Source organism: Bubalus kerabau, chromosome 9 (genome assembly GCF_029407905.1).
Source record: "Bubalus kerabau isolate K-KA32 ecotype Philippines breed swamp buffalo chromosome 9, PCC_UOA_SB_1v2, whole genome shotgun sequence".
In the NCBI taxonomy this organism is placed as follows: Eukaryota; Metazoa; Chordata; class Mammalia; order Artiodactyla; family Bovidae; genus Bubalus; species Bubalus kerabau.
The window spans coordinates 26,277,307-26,293,397 of NC_073632.1; the positions used below are offsets into that span (position 1 = coordinate 26,277,307).

The 16,091-nt window shown below is 39.5% G+C and overlaps 1 long non-coding RNA gene across 4 annotated transcripts in view; it reads right to left on the reverse strand.

Annotated features, from left to right (window-relative positions):
- LOC129619645 (uncharacterized) overlaps positions 1-16,091 on the reverse strand; it is a 41,387-nt gene that overhangs the window by 13,814 nt on the left and 11,482 nt on the right. For all 4 annotated transcript variants that reach the window (XR_008698000.1, XR_008698001.1, XR_008697998.1 and 1 more), the window contains exon 4: positions 3,633-3,838. This is a non-coding gene — a long non-coding RNA (uncharacterized LOC129619645). The remainder of the gene's footprint in view (positions 1-3,632; positions 3,839-16,091) is intronic.

Genomic DNA, 16,091 nt, shown 5'->3' on the forward strand with positions numbered 1-16,091 from the left:
ATTCCACATGATTCAGAGCAACTAAGCCCCTGTGCCACAACTACTGAGCCCTTACTCTAGAGCCCTCAAGACGCAACTACTGAAGCCCATGCACCTAGAGCCCGTACTCTGCAACAAGAGAAGCCACCAATGAAAAGCTCTCGCATCACAACTAGAGAGTAGCCCCCACTCTCTAAAAACTAGAGAAAGTCCACACAGAACAATGAAGATCCAGGACAGCCAAAAATAATTTTTTAAATAAAGAAATAATTTTTTAAAAATGAGTTTGCTGTCCTCTATTCATTAAATAATGCAATCCATTAGGGAAAAAAATCAATAAGTAGTAAACAAGCAGAAGTAACACAATTCAAATACAATTTTTTTAATTCTGAAACATGTATATGGAAAAGTTACTGTTATAAAGGGGAAAATATGTTCACTATAAAGGGATTCCTCCTATTATTTATAATGACCTACTGATTAAACTTAGAAAAATATCAGATGTCTGGATCAACAATGGGACATCTTTCTATATTTCTAAATATCATTTGCTTATTCTACAAAATATATAAATATTTTATTTATATATAAATAAAATATATAAAATTATTCTATAAAAGTGAAAAAGGTGGCTTAAAATTCAACATTCAGAAAACCAAGATTATGGCATCCAGTTCCATCACTTCATGGCAAATAGGTGGGGAAACAATGGAAACAGTGACAGACTTTATTTTTTGGGCTCCAAAATCACTACAGATGGTGACTGCAGACATGAAATTAAAAGAAGCTTGCTCCTTGGAAGAAAAGCTATGACCAACCTAGACAGCATACTAAAAAGCAGAGACATTACTTTGCCAATAAAGGTCCATCTAGCCAAAGCTATGGTTTTTCCAATAGTCATGTATGGATATGAGAGTTGGACTATAAAGAAAGCTGAGCACCAAAGAATTGATGCTTTTGAACTGTGGTGTTGGAAAAGACTCTTGAGAGTCCCTTGGATTGCAAGGAGATCAAACCAGTCCATCCTAAAATAAATCAGACCTGAATATTTATTGGAATCACTGATGCTAAAGCTGAAACTCCAATACTTCGGTTACATGATGCAAAGAACTGACTCATTGGAAAAGACCCTGATGCTGGAAAGACTGAAGGCAGGAGAAGGGGACAACAGAGGATGAGATGGTTGGATGGCATCACCAACACAATGGACATGAGTTTGAGCAAGCTCCAGGAGGTGGTGATGGACAGGGAAGCCTGGCGTGCTTCAGTCCATGGGGTTGCAAAGAGTCAGACATGAGTGACTGAACTGAACTGAACTGCTTCTATAAAATCAGCTCCAATAGCAACACTAGTATTCATTTATTTCACCCTTCCATTCATTTACTAAAAATATTTATTAACTATTGTAAGTCATAAGCTAGATTTAAAAAGCTATGATGACAAGTCAAAATGGAAAGTATGTTCTCCAGAATCTTTTAAAAATATTTATCAAGCACTCACTGAATAGTAGGCATCAGATCAGATCAGATTAGATCAGTCGCTCAGTCGTGTCCGACCCTTTGCGACCCCATGAATCGCAGCATGCCAGGCCTCCCTGTCCATCACCAACTCCCAGAGTTCACTCAGACTCACGTCCATCAAGTCAGTGATGCCATCTAGCCATCTCATCCTCTGTCATCCCCTTCTCCTCTTGCCCTCAATCCCTCCCAGCATCAGACTCTTTTCCAATGAGTCAACTCTTCGCATGAGGTGGCCAAAGTACTGGAGTTTCAGCTTTAGCATCATTCCCTCCAAAGAAATCCCAGGGCTGATCTCCTTCAGAATGGACTGGTTGGATCTCCTTGCAGTCCAAGGGACTCTCAAGAGTCTTCTCCAACACCACAGTTCAAAAGCATCAATTCTTCGGTGCTCAGCCTTCTTCACAGTCCAACTCTCACATCCATACATGACCACAGGAAAAACCATAGCCTTGACTAGACGGACCTTTGTTGGCAAAGTAATGTCTCTGCTTTTGAATATGCTATCTAGGTTGGTCATAACTTTCCTTCCAAGGAGTAAAAGTCTTTTAATTTCATGGCTGCAGTCACCATCTGTAGTGATTTTGGAGCCCAGAAAAATAAAGTCTGACACTGTTTCCACTGTTTCCCCATCTATTTCCCATGAAGTGATAGTAGGCATAGTGCTAAACTTTCTACATTCACTATCTTATTTTGTCTTCTCAAAAACTCAGCAATAATTCATTAAATGTTTATTGAGCACTCACTCTGTTCTAAAGACTATTCAAAGCACTGAGGAGTCAGTAGTGGAAAAGGTTCCTGCTCTCATGGAACTTTAGAAAAAAGAAGATACACCACAAATACTTTTTCAAAAAGTATGTGGTACTGTATACACATATAGTATAAATGGTCTAAAAAAATATTACAGAGTAATGGGATAAAGCGTGCAATCTCAGACTTGGAGAGACTAACTTACCCTAGACACAAGGCCAGAGAGCAGCACTGTTTTGACTTCCATTCCATGCCAACTACTTCATCATCTCTTTATATTTTAGTGTTTACTTGCTTCCACATCTCATTTAGCACTGGACAGGATAAGGCAAAGAGGAGAAGGTGCAGAGAACTCCCCAGTGTGGCTCAGACACCAGACCCACAGAGAAGCAACTTAAGACTATATCACCATCTTTGCCTCTACTCCTCATATCTCCTCCCTACTATTCAGACAAATTTGCCTTGCTCTGAGCCTCAAACCAGTTCTTCAGAATTCTGGGTGCTGGTAAGGCAGCAAGATAATAATGATGTCCAGATCATAACAGAAGTTATGAAGAACAGTGTGATACCACAAAACTATGCATAACTGCCAATAGGAAAAATTAATTAAGAGGAATGCAAAGTGTTAGTGACTCAGTTACATCCAACTCTTTGCGACCCCATGGACTGTGGCCCACCAGGCTTCTCTGTACATGAAATTTTCCAGGCAAGAATACTGGAGAAGGTAGCCATTCCCTTCTGCAGGGAATATTCCCAGCACTGGCATTGAACCTGGGTCTCCTGCACTACAAGCAGATTCTTTACCAACTGAGCCAGCACAAAAGCCCATCTTTAGAGTCTAAACATGAAGACTCCGTTAATTTTCTTTGAAGACTCCAATTTTCTTTGGGATACTGAAGAAAATAGCATATTTGAAATGGATATTTTATCTGACAGACATTTAATAGTTTAGGTGACTTTTTTCAAAATAAATATCATTAACTAGGTAGTTCATGGTATACATCGTGGCTTCACATAATAGAATACAGTAATTCATTTACACACAAATATGTAAAATAAATATTATAAAACAGAGAATATAAACAGTAAAGCTTGTAAATATTAAAATGAAAGTCTTTTTGAACAAAGAGCAGCCTTCCCACCCAAATTCTTGTTTTGAAATTCCATTCCTCACTATAAAGAATTCAGTGAAGGAAAAACTTACCAAAAGTATAGAGTAGGAAATGTATAAGATGAGTCTGGACATTCTGTCACAACAGACAGAAAGGAAATGATCAAAAACTCTGAAAAGGGAGACTACTAATCAAAAGAGCTCGGAAACCAACCCAAAGAGAGGCACCTACCAGTCAAATATAGAACAATGTAAGCATCAGTAAAGATACTTACTGTAGTAGACTAAGAGACATCATGCACTGTGCTTAGTCACTCAATCGTGTCTGAGTCTTTGTGACCCCATGGACTGTATAGCACTCCAGGCTTCTCTGTCCATGGATTCTCCCCCCTTCTCCAGGGGATCTTTCCAATCCAGGGATCAAACCCAGGCCTCCTGCATTGCAGGCAGATTCTTTACCATCTGAGATACCAGGGAAGCCCTAAAAGACATCAAATATATTTAATTCATGACTTCATCATGATTTTTAAAAATACTTGGTCACTATTAGAGAAATAAGTGTGGATGAAACTATATAATACCTGGCTTTTGCCTCAAAATAATATGACAAAGGAAGCTGGTGAAGGCAAAAACAAAATAACATTGGCATGAGTTGGTAACTGTTGAAACTGAGTGATGGTACATGGATATACATACACTATGATATTCTATCTACTTTGATATATGTCTTAAATTTTCCAAAATAAAAAGTTAAAACAAAAGAATTCTGTTTTTACCTTAAAGTACTTCCAAAATTTCTGAAGAAAAATCTACAGTAAAGAATGCTTGAAAGCAGAAAAAAAAAAAATAGCATGAAAATGAATTCTGGTTACGATGCTATAAGACATAAACCAGAGTTAAATATTTAAATAATCAAAAAGGCAAGGTTATTCAAAACATCAAAATAGGCAGATGCAGACTGAACTATGCAGAGACACTGAGCAGAATTCAAAATAATCAAAACTATATTTTAAAATATTCTTTCTGAAAATTCAGAATTTGTAAATCACTTTGTTACCTAATGGTTTAATGGCAGACTCCAACAAAACTAACATTCTAGTATGCTGCTGCTGCTGCTGCTAAGTCACTTCAGTCGTGTCCGACTCTGTGCGACCCCATGGACGGCAGCCCACCAGGCTCCCCCCTCCCTGGGATTCTCCAGGCAAGAACACTGGAATGGGTTGCCATTTCCTTCTCCAGTGCATGAAAGTGAAAAATGAAAGTGAAGTCGCTCAGTCGTGTCCGGCTCTCCGCGACCCCATGGACTGCAGCCTACCAGGCTCCTGCGTCCATGGGATTTTCCAGGCAAGAGTACTGGAGTGGGGTGCCATTGCCTTCTCCAAACATTCTAGTACAGTGAGTGCTAAATAAAATTACAAAGAAGATGAAGTTTGTCTTCAGTTCTACCTACCACTTCTACTGCCTTCCATTTACCCTTTAAAGATATCCAGGATCTTCTTCCTCTCTTTTTTTTTAAATTAATTTATTTATTTTAAGTGGAGGCTAATTACTTTACAATATTGTAGTGGTTTTGCCATACACTGACATGAATCAGCCATGGGTATACATGTGCCCCCCATCCTGAACCCCTCCCACCCCCATCCTGAACCCCTCCCAGCTCCCTCCCAATCCCATCCCTCAGAGTTGTCCCAATGCCCTGTTTCATGCATTATAAAAACCTTCTTTGAGGGAAGGATGTAATAAGCACATTCACACCAAACTGTAAATGACTCAAATGATTTACCACTGACTCCTGAGTGTCTATCTCACTCTTACACTTAGGTAGCTAAGCAAGCATATCTCTTATATTCATAAGAACCACAACAGTGATTATCACTAAGACATAAGACAGTAGATTCACCTGAAAAAAGAAAATCAGGAAAAAAATTGGGAAAATTTTATTTTACTATAAATTCACCTTTCTTACACAATGCATATTTTAACGATTACATATTAAACAATACAACACTGTGACAAAAGAGGCAGTTTTAATAAGAATATATTACAACTCACTTTTTATATAGCAAACAACTTAATGTAAGAAAAAAACTTGATGTAATAATTTCGATTTTGAAGAGCCGACGCTTCTTCAATCCCCCAAGTAAAATCTAAATTAAAGTACTTAATATTCCTAAGCTAAGCTTCCAGTAAATCAGTCAGTGAAAGGTGAATACAATTTACTGATAAATGTCCAATATCTTCCTTCACTCTTTTATTGATATTTTATTGATAAAATGTGACAACTTAGTTGTACTATGCATACTCTTAATATACAATCCAGTAATGCACTACTTGATATTTAGCCAAGGAGTTGAAAACTTAAATCCACACTAAAACCTGTGCAGAGATGTTTACAGTAACTTTTCTGTAATTGCCCAAACTTGAAAGCAATCAAGATGTACTTCAGTTGGTGAATGGAAAGATAAACTGTGGTCTATTCAGACAAAGGAATATAATTAAGCACTAAAATAAAATGAGCTATCAAGCCAAAAAAAAAGAAAGAAATCTAAATGGGTATTACTAAGTGAAAGAAGCCAATCTGAATAGGTTTTGTATGATCTCGACTTACATGATATTCTGGAAAAGGCAAATGTATGGAGACAGGAAAAAGGTCAGCAACTGAGGGGAGGGAGGGAAGAACAGACAGAACAAGAGGATTTTACTAGCTTTATTTTTTAAATGAAATACATGTATACATATGAAATGAAATAAATGTAATATTTCGTAAAGTATTATTAACCACTGGTACTGGAGTTCCATTTAGGAAACTGTCTTCATTTAGGAAAATGCTTTGATAAACTTCCATGCATGTGGAAGGTGAGGCCTTGAGAGTGAGGTGTTCAATGAGACTACAGTACAAGGAGAGAATATTATCTCCAATTACTTTAATAAACTTTTTTTTTTTATCCTGATGAAAATATCTGTATAACTACCAGGAAAGCCATGGTAAAAATCATGTACATTCAAATGTTATAAAAGATGATCTGAGTCTTTCAGCATCAGTGTCCCACTCATAGCGAGCGCTCAATAAATACTGAATTCGGATTTCGCTGGTGGCACAGGGGTAAGAACCCACCTGCTAATGCAGGGAACATGGTTCAATTCCTGGTCTGGGAAGATTCCACATGCAGCAGAGCAACAAAGCCTGTGCACCACAACTACTGAAGCCCACGTGCTCTAGGGCCCTCGAGCAACAACTAATGAGCACCTGTGCCACAACTACTGAAGCCCGCACACCTAGAGCCTATGCTCCACAACAAGAGAAGCCACGGCAATGAGAAGCCCACACACCAAACTAGAGAGTGACTCCTGCTCTCCGCAACTAGAGAAAGCCCACGTGCAATAATGGAGACCCAGCAGAGCCAAAAATACTCAGGTCTCCTGCACTGTAGGCAGATTCTTTACCATCTAACTCACCAGGGAAGTCCCAAAAATAATAAATAAATATAAATATGGCAGTGTATTGTTGTTATTGTTGTTGTTCAGTCGCTAAGTTGTGTCTGTTTGCGATCCCATGAACTGCAGCACACCAGGTTTCCCTGTCCTTCACTATCTCCCAGAGTTTGCTCAAACTCATACCCATTGAGTTGCTATCTAACCATCTCATCCTCTGCTGCCCCGTTTTCCTCCTGCCCTCAATCTTTCCCAGCATCAGGGTCTTTTTCAAAGAGTCAGCCCTTCGCATCAGGTGGTCAAAGTATTGGAGCTTCAGCTTCAGCATCAGTCCTTCCAAAGAATATTCAGAGTTGATTTCCTTTAGGATTGACTAGTTTGATCTCCTTGCAGTCCAAGGGACTCTCAAGAGTCTTCTCCAGCACGACAGTTCAAAAGGATCAATTCTTCAGTCCTCAGCCTGCTTTATGGTCCAATTCTCACATCCATACATGACTACTGGAAAAACCATAGCTTTTTCAGTTTTCAAAAAAATTATACAGACTTTTGTCAGGAAAGTGATATTTCTACTTAATATGCTGTCTAGGTTTGTCATAGTTTTTCTTCCAAGGAGCAACCATATTTTAATTTCATGGCTACAGTCACTGACTACGGTGATTTTGAAGCCCAAGAAAATAAAATCTATCCCTGTTTCTACTTTTTCCCCATCTATTTGCCATGAAGTGATGGGACCAGATGCCATGATGTTAGTTCTTTGAATGTTGAGTTTTAAGCCAGCTTTAGCAGTGTATACATGTCAAAAATTTTTTCTAATAAATATTTAATTAATGAATAAAGTAATTGCTGAAAGAACATATAATTTCATTTTTCTTGGTTTTTTTTTTTTTTTTGGTTTTCGTTAGTCTAGAAGTGAAATTTATATATGCATTGCTTTACACTTTTTTTGTCATGCTTTTCTGAAGACACAAATAACACAATATTTTATCAAGTGTTTGATGGAGTGGGAAGCCTGTCAATCTGAATTAGAGAGAATATTTGGAGTAATGGAAATCTTATGGTGTGAAACCTTTTGAAGAGTTAATGGACTTTTGCTTCAGGAAGGAAAATAAGCACTTGTCAACTTAGCTCGGATCAAGCATTTCAAGAGTAATGTTCATAGAATGTTTGGTGAGAAAAAAAAAGGAAACAACAGAACAGAATAGTTCTTATAAAAACTATCTCCCTACAACAAGAAATAAACACAATAAATTGGACTATAAAGTAAGTTAGAGGTATACATAAGATGCATGCAATGCAATTTTAGTCCTCAACACTGTCTCTTTGCTTTTCACTAATAAAATAAGCTTGATTATTGAAAGTACTCACCCTTTGATGAGTAAACATTGTGTTCAGAGAGAAGATCATGCTACAGAAGTACCAAAATACGAAGGCATAGAATAAAAGGTAAATGAGGAATCTAAGATGTAAGTAGGGCAGGTGGCTTGGCCAATTTCACAGAGCTAATCAGGAGCAGGGCCAGAGGAAAGAATGCAACAGAACCAAGAATTCCACTCTTTCTTTCCTACGATCCAAATAATCCAAATAGTGTAATACTAGCAGGTCAGCTTTTAGACTTAACCTCAGGAATCTCGTGATTTTAGAAACAAGAATTTTAGTTTGGGACTTAACTGGCAGTCCAACAGTTAAGACTCCACTCTTCCACTGCAGGGGGCACAGGTTCAACACCTGGTTGGGGAACTAAGATTCCACATGCTTCACAGTGTGGCCAAAAAAAAGATTTTACTTTATTCAAAAAAAAAAGTCTCCTGCATAATACTGCCTAAAATTTCTTGAATAAGAAACAGAGCCTTTAATTAACAAAAAAGAAAAGATTAAAAGGCCAGAACAAACACATTCATGTAAATGTTCTTTCTCACATGCAAATGAAAAATGAAATCTCTTAATAGAGATAAATGACTAGAAATGTACTAGAAGCGGTGTACATGAGGGGTAAGAGTGAGTCCTCTGAAGGAGGAAAGGTTGTTAAAAGGTGACAATGCAGTGACTTCTCAGTTCCTCCCTGCACTAAAATCTGTATAGAATACTGATTAGAAGCATAAACTTGAGAGTGAGAATTTCACACAAATAATACCTAGACATACGACCAAGGCCAATCATTTTCTGAGCCTCAGTCTTCTCATTGTTAAAATAAGGACATCAATATCTATTTTAAATGGTCATATGCCAAAGATGGAGAAGCTCTATACGGTCAACAAAAACAAGACCAGGAGCTGACTGTGACTCAGATCATGAACTCCTTATTGCCAAATTCAGACTGAAATTGAAGAAAGTAGGGAAAACCACTAGACCATTCAGGTATGACCTAAATCAAATCCCTTATGATTATAAAGCGGAAGTGAGAAATAGACTTAAGGGCCTAGATCTGATAGATAGAGTGCCTGATGAACTATGGAATGAGGTTCATGACATTGTACAGGAGACAGGGATCAAGACCATCCCCATGGAAAAGAAATGCAAAAAAGCAAAATGGCTGTCTGGGGAGGCCTTACAAATAGCTGTGAGAAGAAGAGAAGCAAAAAGCAAAGGAGAAAAGGAAAGATATAAGCAACTGAATGCAGAGTTCCAAAGAATAGCAAGAAGAGATAAGAAAGCCTTCCTCAGCGATCAATGCAAAGAAACAGAGGAAAACAACAGAATGGGAAAGATTAGAGATCTCTTCAAGAAAATTAGAGATACCAGGGGACATTTCATGCAAAGATGGGCTCGATAAAGGGCAGAAATGGTATGGACCTAACAGAAGCAGAAGATATTAAGAAGAGATGGCAAGAATACACAGAAGAACTGTACAAAAAAGATCTTCACGACCCAGATAATCACGATGGTGTGATCACTCACCTAGAGCCAGGCATCCTGGAATGTGAAGTCCAGTGGGCCTTAGAAAGCATCACTACGAACAAAGCTAGTGGAGGTGATGGAATTCCAGTTGAGCTATTCCAAATCCTGAAAGATGATGCTGTGAAAGTGCTACACTCAATATGCCAGCAAATTTGGAAAACTCAGCAGTGGCCACAGGACTGGAAAAGGTCAGTTTTCATTCCAATCCCAAGGAAAGGCAATGCCAAAGAATGCTCAAACTACTGCACAATTGCGCTCATCTCACATGCTAGTAAAGTAATGCTCAAAATTCTCCAAGCCAGGCTTCAGCAATATGTGAACCGTGAACTTCCTGATGTTGAAGCTGGTTTTAGAAAAGGCAGAGGAACCAGACATCAAATTGCCAACATCCGCTGGATCATGGAAAAAGCAAGAGAGTTCCAGAAAAACATCTATTTCTGCTTTATTGACTATGCCAAAGCCTTTGACTGTGTGGATCACAATAAATTATGGAAAATTCTGAAAGAGATGGGAATACCAGACCACCTGATCTGCCTCTTGATAAATCTGTATGCAGGTCAGGAAGCAACAGTTAGAACTGGACATGGAACAACAGACTGGTTCCAAATAGGAAAAGGAGTACGTCAAGGCTGTATATTGTCACCCTGCTTATTTAACTTATATGCAGAGTACATCATGAGAAACGCTGGACTGGAAGAAGCACAAGCTGGAATCAAGATTGCCGGGAGAAATATCAATAACCTCAGATATGCAGATGACACCACCCTTATGGCAGAAAGTCAAGAGGAACTAAAAAGCCTCTTGATGAAAGTGAAAGAGGAGAGTAAAAAAGTTGGCTTAAAGCTCAACATTCAGAAAACGAAGATCATGGCATCCGGTCCCATCACTTCATGGGAAATAGATGGGGAAACAGTAGAAACAGTATCAGACTTTATTTTGGGGGGCTCTGAAATCACCGTAGATGGTGACTGCAGCCATGAAATTAAAAGACACTTACTCCTTGGAAGGAAAGTTATGACCAACCTAGATAGCATATTGAAAAGCAGAGACATTACTTTGCCAACAAAGGTCCGTCTAGTCAAGGCTATGGTTTTTCCTGTGGTCATGTATGGATGTGAGAGTTGGACTGTGAAGAAGGCTGAGCACCGAAGAATTGATGCTTTTGAACTGTGATGTTGGAGAAGACTCTTGAGAGTCCCTTGGACTGCAAGGAGATCCAACCAGTCCATTCTGAAGGAGATCAGCCCTGGGATTTCTTTGGAAGGAATGATGCTAAAGCTGAAACTCCAGTACTTTGGCCACCTCATGCGAAGAGTTGACTCATTGGAAAAGAGTCTGATGCTGGGAGGGATTGGGGGCAGGAGGAGAAGGGGACAACAGAGGATGAGATGGCTGGATGGCGTCACTGACTCAATGGGCGTGAGTCTGAGTGAGCTCCGGGAGTTGGTGATGGACAGGGAGGCCTGGCATGCTGCGATTCATGGGGTCGCAAAGAGACACAACTGAGCAACTGAACTGAACTGATGGGGATGAAAAGAGTTGGTACATGAAAAGAATCTGGCACAATGCCTGGCATATAATAAACAATTAATACATGTTTGTCATTAATATCAATTCACATACCTCTTGAGCACATTGACTTGTTGGGAGTAAATATGTTCAAGTCTCATTCATTAGTGTTCAGCAAAGACTATTGTTTCAGCAGTGGTATTGTAGGCCTTTCAAATTAGATTACAGTATATTTTGATGCCAATAAAAAATATAGTCCCTCAAAGTAAACCTGGACTTCCCTGATGGCTCAGATGGTAAAGAATCCACCTGCCAATGCAGAAGACACAAGAGACATGGGTTAAATCCCTGGATTGGGAAGATCCCCTAGAGAAGGAAATGGCAAGCCATTCTAGTAGTGGTCGCAAAGAGTAGGACACGGCTGAGCAACTAAAACATAGAAAGTAAAGCTGCCTTATTCTTCTTAAAAATTTGTTTCAGTATCCCTGGGGAAGGAAATGGCAAACCACTCCAGCATTCTTGCCTGGAGAATCCCATGGACAGAGGAGCCTGGCGGGCCACAGTCCACAGGATTACAAGAGTCAGACACGACTTATTAACTAAACCACCACCATGAACCACGTGATGCAATGGATGTGTTAATTAATTGGACTGTGGTCATCATTTCACTATGTTACATTACATACCTTTAGAAAACTCATATATTGTACAACCTGCATGTGTGTGTGCTAAGTCGATTCAGTCATGTCTGACTCTTTGCAACCCTACAGACTGTAGCCTGCCAAGCTCCTCTGTCCGTAGAATTCTATAGGCAAGAATACTGGAGTGGGTTGCCATGCCCTCCTCCAGGGGATATTCCTGGCCCAGAGATCGAACCCATGTCTCTTTCATCTCCTGCATTGACAGGCAGATTATTTACCACTAGCACCACCTGGGAAGCCCATGGTACAATCTAAATAAACACAATTTTTATTTGTCAACCATACTTCAGTAAAGTTGAAAAAAATACCTTTAGATTAAAAGTTTCAATCACTAAAAAAAAAATCTGTTTTATATTGTTAAATTTGACTTTTCTTATCTTTGTACTTCATGCAGATATACTTCAGTTTAACTTTTATGATTACAAAATAAAAAGCATACAAATGAATGCTTTAATTAAATACCTTGGTTTCCGAGAGCAAATTCAATGTTAAGTCCCTATCAATAACTTTTTTAGAGTTGTGTCTGCTGGTCAAATGTACCCATATTTGATGTGATATTGGTTAATAAAAAGATTCTTGAGTGGCAAAATCTCTATGAAGAGAAGACACAATTTACATTTTAAACACTTTTCAGCATAACAATTATAGGAATATTTCTAGATATCTGGACCAGCAACATCATATCTTGGGGAACTAGTTAGAAATGTTCATTTCAGACCCCACCTAAAGCTAATGAATCAGAAATTGAGAACACAAAGAACAACAGTTATGTTTTAATAAGCCCTCCAAGTGATTCTGATGCATGCTGAAATTTGAAAATCACTAGTCTAAACTCTATAGTCAATATGGCTGCATGCTTTGGATACCCCAAGCTGAAGATTCCTAACAGCTCAGAGGCTGCACTTGCAGATGATAGAGAACGTAGAATTCTTTTTTTTTTTTTTTCTTTTTTTACTGGAGTATAATTGCTTTACAATGCTGTGTTAGTTTCTGCTGTACCACAAAGTGAATCAGCTATATGTATACATATATCCCCTTCTTCTTAAATCTCCCTCCCACTGCCCCCATCCCGCTCCTCTAGAGAACCTAGAATTCTTGCCCATGCCTTGTGATTCACAAGGGGAAGCTCCCTACTCCACCACCAATTACCAAAAGCCCATGAAGTATAAAAGGGAAGGATGTGGCAAAACTTTAAGTCTTAAAATCTCAGATCAAAATTAGACAGCGGAAGGTCTTGAATTTTAGTCCCTATAGGATATCCTTAGAAGCATCTTCCCAGGTGGCACAGTGGTAAAGAATCTGCCTACCAGTGCAGGAGACGCAAAAGACATGAGTTTGATCCCTCGATCAGGAAGATCTCCCAGAATAGGAAATGGCAACCCACTCTAGTATTCTTTCCTGGAAAATCCACAGACAGAGGAGCGTGGTGGGCTGCAGTCCATGGGGTCACAAAGAGTCAGACATGACTGAGCAACTAAGCAGGCACGCCAGGTAGCCCTCACCAGGGTCAATCCAGCTACAATTAGAGTAAGGAATTCCTTTGCACCATGCCCTGCAGTGAAACTGAATAATGTTGGCCAGTGAGAACAGCAACACAGAGGCCTTCAGGGGAGACTTGACTTGAAAGATCCTTTCAATATTTCAACTCCCTTTTAAGAGAAAAATCAAAATACCTTAAAGGCTTAAAGCATTTTGATGAATTTAGATTCTGGGCTTCTAAACTATCAGATTGGAAACTGTAGGCCTCAAAGTTATTTCAAAGGATTATCAGTCTGTAAGCACACTAGTGCTTCCCTGGTGGCTCAGTGGTAAAGAATCCACTTGCAATGCAGGAAACTTGGGCTTGATCCCTGAGTTGGAAAGAGCCCCTGGAGAAGGAAATGGCAACCCACTCCAGTATTCCTGCCTGGGAAATCCCATGGAGAGAGGAGCCAAGTGGGCTACAGTCCATGGGGTCACAGAAGAGTTGGACACAACTTAGCGACTCAACACCAACAAGCGCAGTAGGCACTGTAAGTAAACGATAAATAACAAAGCAGTCAATATCCATTCATCACTCAGCCTGTGCCAGGAACTTACATGTATTCACTCACTCAAGCTTCCCAACAGCCCAATGTGGTGGGTACTTTAACAGAGACTTAGGAAGTAATTTATCCAAGGTCATATGCCTAGCAGGTAATGCTATTGAAAGCAGTCTGATTAGAGAATAAATACTCTTAACACTACCATTTGGGCTCAGAAATGGACAAGCTATATCTGAGAAACTGAGTCGCTACACTAGAGAAACTTTTACATGAGGTACTAAGGAACAACAGAAGACAGGACGTATTCTAAGAGGCAGAAGAACCAGGCACAATAAGTTTGATCAAGTAACAAAGTCTTAGTTTGCCAAATTTTTACACATTCTGCATAGGTGTCGTTCAATCTGCCCCAGCCTAGCTATCTGCAATCATGTCTGTGGCCTTTGAGAAAGAAGACTTTGGTGAAAGCTGAACAGTCATTTTATAAAACCTAGTAAAATTTAGTAGTGCTAAGGATACCACTAATGGAGAGTAACACTAAAAGCAAATGGATGAGGGCATTTTTCTTGGCCTCCCTTTCCCTTCCCTTCCCCCAACCCCACCCTACATGTAAAAGCAGTATATTAAGTATAGCCAGGCTTCTTGGGAACTAGAAACTGGGAAATCCAGAACATAGATCCTGTGACTTCCCTCGAAGTCCAGTGGTTGAGACTCTGTGCTTTCACTGCAGGGAGTGCAGGTTTGATCCCTGGTTGGTGAACTAGGATCCCACATGTAGCACAGAGCAGCAGAAAAATAATAATAAAAGAGCATAGATCCTTCTTGCTGTCTCTCAGGAGCTGCCTAGCCGCTAATCTTTTTTTTTTTCCTGCCATGGCTGAGTACACTGATTTTGATACCTATTATAAAATTGAGCTTGAACCTCAATTCTAACCCTTACTATCTAAAAGACCATAGACAAACAGTTTAACCTCTTCAGGCTTCTGTTATTTATAAAACGTAATAATAATTAGTACCTATTTCAAATGTAATGATATGTTACCCTGTAGACAGAATAAGGATTACTCATTGTACCAGCAAAGCAGGGTTGTCAAGATGAAATGATAAAACATTTTAATGGGTATGAAAAAGCATCAAAATAGTCATTAAAGAAGTAATTTTTGCAACTAATTGTTATTATTTGAAATCATACTTGGTATGTGCTCCCACTAGAGAAGTGATGACAAAGCACCATGATCTTTTCAGGAAGCAGCAGTTAGAACTGGACATGGAACAACAGACTGGTTCCAAATAGGAAAAGGAGTTCGTCAAGGCTGTATATTGTCGCCCTGTTTATTTAACTTATATGCAGAGAACATCATGAGAAATGCTGGACTGGAAGAAACACAAGCTGGAATCAAGATTGCCGGGAGAAATATCAATAACCTCAGATATGCAGATGACACCACCCTTATGGTAGAAAGTGAAGAGGAACTAAAAAGCCTCTTGATGAAAGTGAAAGAGGAGAGTGAAAAAGTTGGCTTAAAGCTCAACATTCAGAAAACAAAGATCATGGCATCTGGTCCCACCACTTCATGGGAAATAGATGGAGAAACAGTGGAAACAGTGTCAGACTTTATTTTTCTGGGCTCCAAAATCACTACAGATGGTGACTGCAGCCATGAAATTAAAAGACACTTACTCCTTGGAAGGAAAGTTATGACCAACCTAGATAGCATATTGAAAAGCAGAGACATTACTTTGCCAACAAAGGTCCGTCTAGTCAAGGCTATGGTTTTTCCAGTGGTCATGTATGGATGTGAGAGTTGGACTGTGAAGAAGGCTGAGTGCCGAAGAATTGATGCTTTTGAACTGTGGTGTTGGAGAAGACTCTTGAGAGTCCCTTGGACTGCAAGGAGATCCAACCAGTCCATTCTGAAGGAGATCAGCCCTGGGATTTCTTTGGAAGGAATGATGCTAAAGCTGAAGCTCCAGTACTTTGGCCACCTCATGCGAAGAGTTGAGTCACTGGAAAAGACTCTGATGCTGGGAGGGATTTGGGGTAGGAGGAGAAGGGGACAACAGAGGATGAGATGGCTGGATGGCATCACTGACTCGATGGACGTGAGTCTGAGTGAACTCCAGGAGTTAGTGATGGACAGGGAGGCCTGGCGTGCTGCGATTCATGGGGTCGCAA